Genomic DNA, 9,957 nt, shown 5'->3' on the forward strand with positions numbered 1-9,957 from the left:
AAAGCACATCCATTAATTTCAATTAAAAATCATTTAAAACAAACTGCATTCATTCATTTATTTATTCATGCCAAGCATGATTCGATGAGTAAGACAAAATACATACAACTTCTATGTTGACTAAACAGCAAGACCAACTTAATTGTTGTTGTAAGCATTTTAATAAAATTTATTAATAATTTGCTATTGACGACGTTACAAGGCAATATTGAAGATCATTATCATAACGGATGGGAGATGCAGATGCACCACATTAAATAAGAATGTAAATGTTATCGTAAAGTGTTGCACATATGCAACATAACTTCCGGCAAATACAAAATAGCAATTTGGAAAATATTCCAACTTATCTTCTTATCTTCGAATATTATACATTTGTATGATGTATTAAGTTGTGGCTTAGCTCTTTAGTTATGTTATAATACAATTGGGGTATTTTATTTCAATCAAAAACAAGTAAGGAAAGGTTAAGTCAGGCTGTGCCGACTACACCCAGAGAAATAATTATGTCAAACGTGCTCATTTCAGTAACATATTGATAGTGAAACAACACCGTATGGCAACAAAACAATACCCAATGGTATGGATGAAACATAAAATGATAAGTACCGTTTGGTACTAGCCTTACTACAGAACTGATATTTGTTTTAATACCAAAGTGTTATTGATTTTAGTACCAAAGTGTTATGGCTGTTAGTATCAAACCGTTCGATCTTTAAGAATTGCAACTAAATAATTACAAACAAGTAAAAGCGTGCTAAGTTCGGCCGGGCCGAATCTTATATATATATATATATATATATATACATATATATATATATATATATACTAGCTGACCCGGGCCCGCTCCGCTGCACCTTCTTTTACTTTATATGGAACAAAGAAGAACAAATTAAAGATCATTTAGTGAAAAACCATGCTAGGAAAATATTAGTATATCGCTTGACTAACAGTTTAACAATATTAGTGCCTTTATCTGAATCCCATATGATCTTTATTGGTGTACTCCATTCTAAAATACTTAATTTCAGCCCGATATTCTTATGATGTCTGATTTAATGGTGTTTTAGGGGAGAGGTGGTCCCCCAGATACTTGGCCGATTTACCCACCACATTGACATGGTGGGTAAATATGCCGATTTAGGGGTGTTTTGGCGATTGGGGTGTTTCCCAAACACTAAGCCCGGAAAATATATCAGCAACGTACTCTATTCTCATATATCTATATATATATATATATATATATGCCCTCAAAATTGGATATCAAATTCGTTTTCTAATCTCATTTAAACTCCTTATTGCAAAAGTCAGCAAATATGTCCAGTTTGGGGTATTGGCCCTAAAAACTTTGAATATTTAGTTCCACTCTCTTTAAGACTCAAATTGTATTGGTGAGCAAATACGTGCTATTTGGGGGTTGTTATGGTGGTGGGACCTCCGCTGGACAGTTGGCCCCTAATGTTGATATCAGTTACGTGGTTTACATCCACATACCTTTAATTTGAGCCCCATATTTCCATAGTCGGCAAACATGACGGGCTTGAGGGGTGTTTTGGGGGATGGGTGGCCTTGAAAATATATATCGGATTCGAGTTCCACTTTAAAAAACCTCTTATTTGAGCCACATATTGCAATAGTCACAAAATACTTACTATTTGGGTGGTGTTGTGGCCCCGCAGACACTTTTCCCGAATATTGATCTGAAATCCGTGCTTTTCTCCCAAAGACCTTTCATTTGAGCCCCATATTGCTATGGTCGTAAATTTGTCCTCGTTGGGGGATGTTTTTGTGGAGAGGCAGCCCCCCAAATACTTGGTCCCATATTTGGATATCAGATTCGTATTCTACATATTCCCATATTCCCATGGTCAGTAAATAAGTCCTGTTTGGGGGGTGTTTTGGGAAAGGGATGGATCCCAGAAACGTGGTCCCACATTTGGATATCCGATTCGTATTCTACTCGCAAATACCTTTCATTTGAGTCCCATATTGCCATGGTCGGTAAATATGTCCGATTTAGGGGTATTTTGGGGCTTGTTGTGGTCCCCCTAGTACTTGGTCCGACAATGGATATCATATACGTTTTCTTATCCTAAATACCTTTCATTTGAGTCCCATATTGTCGGGTGCCCCATGTGTCAAATTTCAGTTAAATCGGATTATAAATGCGCCTTTTTTGGGGCCAAGACTTTAAATCGAGATATCGGTCTATATTGACGAAGGATGTCGAAGAGTCTAACACAACTCGCTGTCCCAAATTTCTGCAAAATCAGATAATAAATGTGGCTCTTATGGGCCTAAGACCCTAAATCGGAGGATCGGTTTATATGGCAGCTATATCCAAATCTGGACCGATCTGCGCCAAATTGACGAAGGATGTCGAAGGGCCTAACACAACTCGATGTCCCAAATTTCAGCAAAATCGGATAATACATGTGGCTTTTATGGGACTAAGACCCTAAATCTGAGGATCGGTCTATATGGGGGCTATATCAAGATATAGTCCGATATAGCCCATCTTCAAACTTAACCTGCTTATGGACCAAAAAGAAGACTTTTTGAAGACTGTCGCGTGATTTCAACACACAGACGGACGGATATGTCTAGATCGTCTTAGATTTTTGCGCTGATCAAGAATATACAATATTTACTTTATAGGGTCGGAAATGGATATTTCGGTGTGTTGCAAACGGAATGACAAAATGAATATACACCCATCCTTCGGTAGTGGGTATAAAAATCGTTGCAACTACTTTGTCCTCTAGCTTACGTCTTTTACCAGATGGAATGTGTACCAAACATTTTGAATCAAAAACGTTAAACTTCTCTACTATTATCAGCCACTGCTTTAAAAACAAAATCACTTCTGTCACTGGTTACGTGTTGCCGTTTTTCGTATTCTGTGATAACTCTTTGCTGCACTAAAGCGAATGTTACCTCTTCCTCCTTGCGGGTTTCTAGGGATGTAATAAGAGTGTCGTATCCTTCGGGCAAACTCCTCAAAAGCATGACAGCACTCTATTTATCCGACAATCTTTCTTCGCCAACATCCCATAGTTTCGTAAATAAGTTATTTATTGCATTTATATGAGGAACTGCATCGCCTCCTTTTTGAAGCTTTAAACTACATAAGGACCTCATCGAGTTTACCTTATTTGTATGAGTGTTCTTCTCATGATACTCTTTGACAGCGTTCCAGGTGTCCTTAGCTGTCTTCTCATTTCGAATGTGTCCAAGCTGGTCGTCCATTACAAGCAATCCAATCGTTCCTCGTGCTTCATTGCCCTCCTTTATTTACCTTTCTTCGATTTCCGACTTATTGGTAATATCAATAAGTCGGGAAACCAGTCCAATTTTCGGAGATATCCTCCATCAATATATCTAAATATGACCCGATCCAGCTATATCTAAATATGTCCCGATATGGACCATATTTGGTTCGGATATTGGGGGCCTATGTACAACTCGCTATTAAAAATTTCACCGGAATCGTGCTTAAGACCCAAAATCGAAAATATTGTTCCATTTTGCTTCTTCAAAAACTTGCTTATGAACCAACTACGAATCTGTGCCAACTTTTAACTCAATATATTTAATTTTGAAAACTTTAGCGGGATTACAATAAAAGGAGAGTCCCACGGACATCGTTAAATTGTCTTGCCATCTTGCTTTTCGACGTCCAGCTTCCATGCACCGTCAGATCATTCAATTCCCATATTTGCTGAGTTTTATTTTAGACCTCTCCAGTTCAAGTCAGATCTTCTAGATAGAATTCAAGTGCAACGTCACTATATAGTACTAAATGTAGTTAATGCTTAATTGTTCTAAACTAATAAAATTATACAGGATGCGCCAGACATTTTCCCATTAGCCGAACGTAGAATAGCGTTGCAAGCGCCTCGATCTACTGCGTCTATAATCTCTGACACTAAGTTTCGAGGGTCTCTCAACACTTGATCTTTCCATCGGGCTCTTGGCCGTCCTAGGGCCGAATTACCGTTTACGTGAACGAGTAAATTGGATGAGAATTTTTAAAATTTAAGAACACGTATGTTTAAATCGACCATTATCTACAAAAACTTTGACATAAAAATGGATGTAGTAGTGGTATAACTTCCATTAAATACGAGTTCAAATTTCATTCGATGCGAAAACGCACTCGATCACGTATGCTATAATTCGGCCACTGGTTTGCGTGAAACATCGTGACCGCCTTTAAAAGGCTTCTTCGCTGTAGCTTCTTCATTTATTCTGACAACATGACAACGCAACCGTGGAATTTTGATACGTTTAAGTATTTTAACGCCGTCATACAGCTCATACAGTTCGTGGTTCATACGACGCCAATACTCTTCAACCGGTCCATAAATTTTACGAAGAATCTCTCTCTCTGTCAAATACTCCAAGCACTGCCTCGTCTGCTTTCACAAGTACCCATGCCTCGGAACCATATAACAACACGGGAAGTATCAGTGTCTTGTATAGTGTGATATCGATGTCGGCATTGGCGAGTAGCATGTTCCATATCTATTCACATCTGCATCTCATATAATCTTCTCCAGCAGTGTATTAAGGAAATCACACGATAAGCTGTCTCCTTGTCTGAAACTTCCTTTGATATTGAATTGTTCGGAGAAATTCTTTCCTATTCTTACTGAGGAACATGTATCAGCAAGTGTCATCCTGCAGAGTCTTATTAATTTTGCAGGCATACTAAACTCAGATATGGCTTGAAATACCTTTGAACGTATAGGGCTATCGAAAGCGGCATTGTAGTAAACAACGAGATGGTAGGTTTTGATTTGTCCCTCTCGGGTCTTTTCCAGGTTTTGGCGCAGTGTGAATATCTGGTCTATGGTGGATTGACCGGGTCTAAAGCATTATTAATAGGGCCCAATTATCTCATTGACTTTAGGGTTTTAATCTTTCACACAGTACGCTGGAGAGTATCTTGTATTCCTTCTTGTCTCCTTTCTTATGTACGGGACATAGTATGCTGATCCAATCATCCAATCATCGGGTATGCGTTCTTCTAGCCAGATTGCGCAGACAAGCTGATGCGTAAGCCTTATCGGCGTGTAGTCTCTGGTCTTAAATAGTTCAGCGGGCAATTCGTCTGCTCCTGCTGCCTTGTTGTTCTTCAGTCGGGTCACAGCTACTTGCACCTCATTCTGACTAGGAGGCAAACATTATACACAATCATTAGGGATTGGTTCCGTAGTATCCTCTTTAAGTAGTTGGGTCAGTTGAGTGGAGTATGCCGTTGCCAACTGTTGTGTTTGCAACTTTTCAATGTCCAGCTTCCGTGCAGTGTCAAATCTTACTTTTCTCACCATACTCAAACGGGTGCGAACCTTTACTGCAACAAGGTAATGATCCGAATCTATACTTGCTCGACGGATCGAACGTATATCTAACACGTTTTGATTACTGCCTTCCATCTATCGATTTGGTTTCTCGTGTTTTGATCGGGTGACAGCCACGTGACTTTGTGAATTTTTATACCCTCCACCATGGGATGGGGGGTATACTAATTTCTTCATTCCGTTTGTAACACCTCGCAATATTCGTCTAAGACCCTATAAAGTATATTATCTTGATCGTCATGACATTTTAATTCGATCTAGCCATATCCGTCCGTCTGTCCGTCGCCGTAGGCGCTTGAAAATTTTCAAAAATACTTCTAATTAGTGTAGGACGGTTAGGATTGTAAATGGGCCCTATCGGTCCATGCCATGTTTTGATATAGCTGCCATATAAACCGATATTGGGTCTTGACTTCTTGAGCTTCTAGAGGGCGCAATTCTTATCCAATTTAGCTGAACTTTAGCATGAAGTGTTCAGGTATGACTCCCAATAACTGTACCAAATATAGTCTCAATCAGTCCATAACCAGATATAGCCGCCATATAAACCGATCTCCCGATTAGACTTCTTGAGCATCTAGAAGGACCAATTCCTATACGATTTAGCTGAAATTAAGCATGACGTGTTTCTTTGTAACTTCAAACAATTGTGCTTAGTATGGTTCAAATCGGTACATAACCTGATAGGGCTGCCATATAAACCGATCTTGGGTCTTGACTTCTTGAGCTTCCAGAGGGCGAAGTTCTTGTCCAATTTGGCCGAAATTTAGCATGAAGTGTTTTATTTTGACTTCCAACAACTGTGTAAAGTATGGTCTAAATCAGTACTGATATAGCCGCCGTATAAACCAATCTCCCTATTAGACTTCTTGGGCTTCTAGAGGGCGCAATTTCTATGCAATATGGTTGAAATTTTACATATGGCGTTTTGATATGACTTCCAACAACGGTTCCAAGTATGGTCTAAACCGGTATATAACCTGATATAGCTGTCATATAAACCGATCTCCCAGTTTGACCTTTTGAGCCTCAGGAAGAGCCTCGATTTGCCTAAGTGGTGTTTTTCTGTTTGAAAAAGACATTCAAAGAATTTGAAAATGCTATCCATGGAGAAGAGTATATAAGATTCGGCCCGGCCTAACTTTTACTTGTTTTATGTTGAAATCTTTTACTTATTTTATGTTGAAATCTGGTGCTGCTAACTACCATGTTTTTTGCCGCGGCGAAATCTCTAAGCCTCGTTATCTCGTTCCTTCCCCATCTTTGCATTAAAATCTCCCAAAACGATTTTAACATCATGGGCGAGGCAGCAGTCGTATTCTCTCTCTTGGCGTTCGTAGAAAATATCCTTGGTCTGCTCGTCCGCCGAGCATGGGCAACGGCGTTACCAATATTGGGGAATTCTTCCCAAATTGGCGACTTATTTTCGAAAATGGGGACTTAATTTTTAATTTGGGGGGATTCGTATGCCATCACCTCACACATTTGCCGTGGCTTCAATCAGTCCAGGCCATGTGATAGGATGGTCCTCGTGGCACTGGACCTATCGAAGGCATTCGACACGGTCAGCCATGCCAAACTATTTGTGGACATCGCCAACACGTCCCAAGCAGGCCTGAAATGCTGGGTCGCAAATTATCTGTGTGTTCACCAGTCATTTGTGGAAGTTGGGGTTAAGAAGGCGAAACACCGAAGAATGAAACAGGGAGTTCCCCAGGGCGGGGTGATATCTCCGGTACTGTTTAATCTCCACCTATCCTCCATTCCACTCCCTCCAGACGGCATAATGATCGTATCATATGCGGATGATTGTACGATCATGGCATCATGCCCCCCACACATTGTTAACATCTGTGATAGGTTCAACGTCTGCCTCATATTACTCTGCAAGAAATCTAAAGATATCTGCCACCAAATCTTCAGTCAAATTGTTCACTACAAATACGCGTGAGGTGAATGACGAGCTGACTGCAATGGTCGTTAGAGAAATGATTCCGACCATCAAGTTTCCCAAAATATTTGGCGTCACATTTGACAGCTCTTACACATTCTCCCCATATGCCAAAGCAATTTGCGAAAAAGTAGAAACAAGTTCCTCAAGTCACTTGCCGGCAGCACTTGGGGTGCAGACAAAGAAAACTTGTTGACCACGTATAAAGCAATTGGCCGGTCTGTGGTAAGTTATGCAGCAGCAGAGTGGTCTCGTCAGCTCTGCGACGTCTCGTAGAATAATATTCAGACCTGTCAAAATGTTGTTGTAGCAGTGTGTTATACACTGAGGCGGCAGCCCTTGCCGATTAAGAACTCCATCGGGTCAATCCGGTACGTACAACCGGCTGCCATGCAATTAACGTGATGTATGTCCCGATTTGACCAGGGACCACACGTTACACGTCACCTGTTTAACTGCCCAGCCAGACCCACTTGACTCAGACCCAGAACCTTCTGGACGCGTCGCAGAGTTCCTGGATCTTGACACTCAACAGAATCAACATAAATACTGAATGACTATGATCCTCGGTATAACAAGGCGATTTATTGGAACGAGCTTGCTCACCTACAGGAGCTTGACGAGGATCACCACCTCCAAATGAAAATATGGCTGCAACAACAATAACATGGGGATTCGAACCTGTGCCATGCATGGTTCAAATCGGTCCATAACCTGATATAGCTGTCATATAAACAGATCTAGGGACTTGACTTCTTGAGCTTCTGAAGGGCGCAATTCCTATCCGATTTGGCTGAAATTTTGTACGACGGATCCTCTCATGACCATCAACATACGTGTTTATTATGGTCTGAATATAATTTAAGATATATTTAAGATATAATTTAATTGTGGTCCAAACCGGACCATATCTTCATATCTCTCTAATAGCAGAGCAAATCTTTTCTTGTATCCTTTTTTGCCTAAGAAGAGATGTCGGGAAAAGAACTCGACAAATGCGATTCATGGTGGAGGGTATATAAGATTCGGCCCGGCCGAACTTAGCACGCCTTTATTTGTTTATTTTAATGTCCAATATCTATAATCAGGAAGATATAATTCACCCATAGAGATAGGCAAAAGTATACATAGTAGTGATCGCCGAACCGACAGTAAAATAACGATGACCCGCAGTAACGGTTTCTGCATTCACGCACAAGCGCTCAGTAGACGCACACGAATCCGCAGTAACGTATTCAAGATGGAATCGGTAACGTCGTCAAATCTGCAGTAACGGATACAGATGGATCCGGCAAAGTCGTCGAATCCGCAGTGGAGGATTTTGTCCCAGATGCGACCAGAACACAGCAGCAGGCGCTAACAGAAACGATAGGCTTCAATATGGTTATAGGCAGGAACAATGATCGTAGTTAAAAGCATAAAATAGACAACTTTCAAATGAAATGATGAACCAGGAACAGGGATAAGACAGGAATGACGCGTATAAAGAGACAGAAGGTGTATAGCAAGATACAGCACGTTAAGTTAGTAAAAAAAAACTTGAAAAGGCAGGATGTTGATCCCCTCGCATAGTTGGCAGCCCTTTTGAACAAGTTAAGATAATAAAAAATCTAATCCGCCAACATAGCTCTTTTTAATTATAGGTATTGTATTAGACCACCGGAATAGGATAAGTAAACGTGAGGTAAGTGATGTGATGTGGAGAGATCAAATTGTGGAGAAGTTTGTTAGAATGTTATTGATGTAGATGATACATTTTTTATCGGTACGGCCCTGGGCAAGGCCAACGGGATGGGATCTCCCCCAAGAGCGACAAAAGCTAGTTTGTGCAATGGTTGTCCTTCTGCTGCATAAAGTCTGGCTTCTCGGCCGAACAAATGTCAGAAAGCATTATAAAAAAATGGTGACGAAAAAAATGCGAACTCATTCCGTAGAATTGGTACTGATTTCTATAAGCAAAATAGTAGCGACATGTTGCTGCGCCAATACAAATTTCGCTTCAATTAATCAACTCTGTTTCAATAATGTTTTTGTTGTGTGTTGTTTGATTTTGTCTTTTTCTGCCAAAAGGTCGAAAGCGTTTTTGACGCCGCCAAGATAAAAGTTTCATACGTCGCCTATATTCTCTAAAGTTTCTCTCAAAAACCCATTTCCAAACAGAAACTTTAGTAGACGACATGGGAGTGAGAGCAGAGACAACGGAGGACATGTTGAGACTTTTGATGAAAATCCATTTTCCACAGGATACACGGAGACACCGGAATCTTGGAATAATGACGTTGATCGAAGGTTTTTAATAACGGAATTTATGGTGAAGAAATCCTTGAGGAGCTTCAAACCATTTAAATCACCCGGACCTGATAGAATATTTCCGGCGTTACTACAGAAAGCGGCATACTATTTGGCGCCACGTCTGGCCAAAATTCTCACAGCGTACCTAGGACTTGCATATACTCCGAAAGCCTGGCAGGAGGCAAGAGTGGTGTATATACCCAAGCCCGACAAGGCATGTTATGCGACACCAAAGGCCTACAGACCCATAAGCCTAACGTCCTTTCTACTCAAAACCATGGAGCGTATTGTGGACACCATGATAAACAGTGGGATATCCAGCGAACTGCCCAAATACAAACAGCATGC

Source organism: Stomoxys calcitrans, chromosome 4 (genome assembly GCF_963082655.1).
Source record: "Stomoxys calcitrans chromosome 4, idStoCalc2.1, whole genome shotgun sequence".
Lineage (NCBI taxonomy): Eukaryota > Metazoa > Arthropoda > Insecta > Diptera > Muscidae > Stomoxys > Stomoxys calcitrans.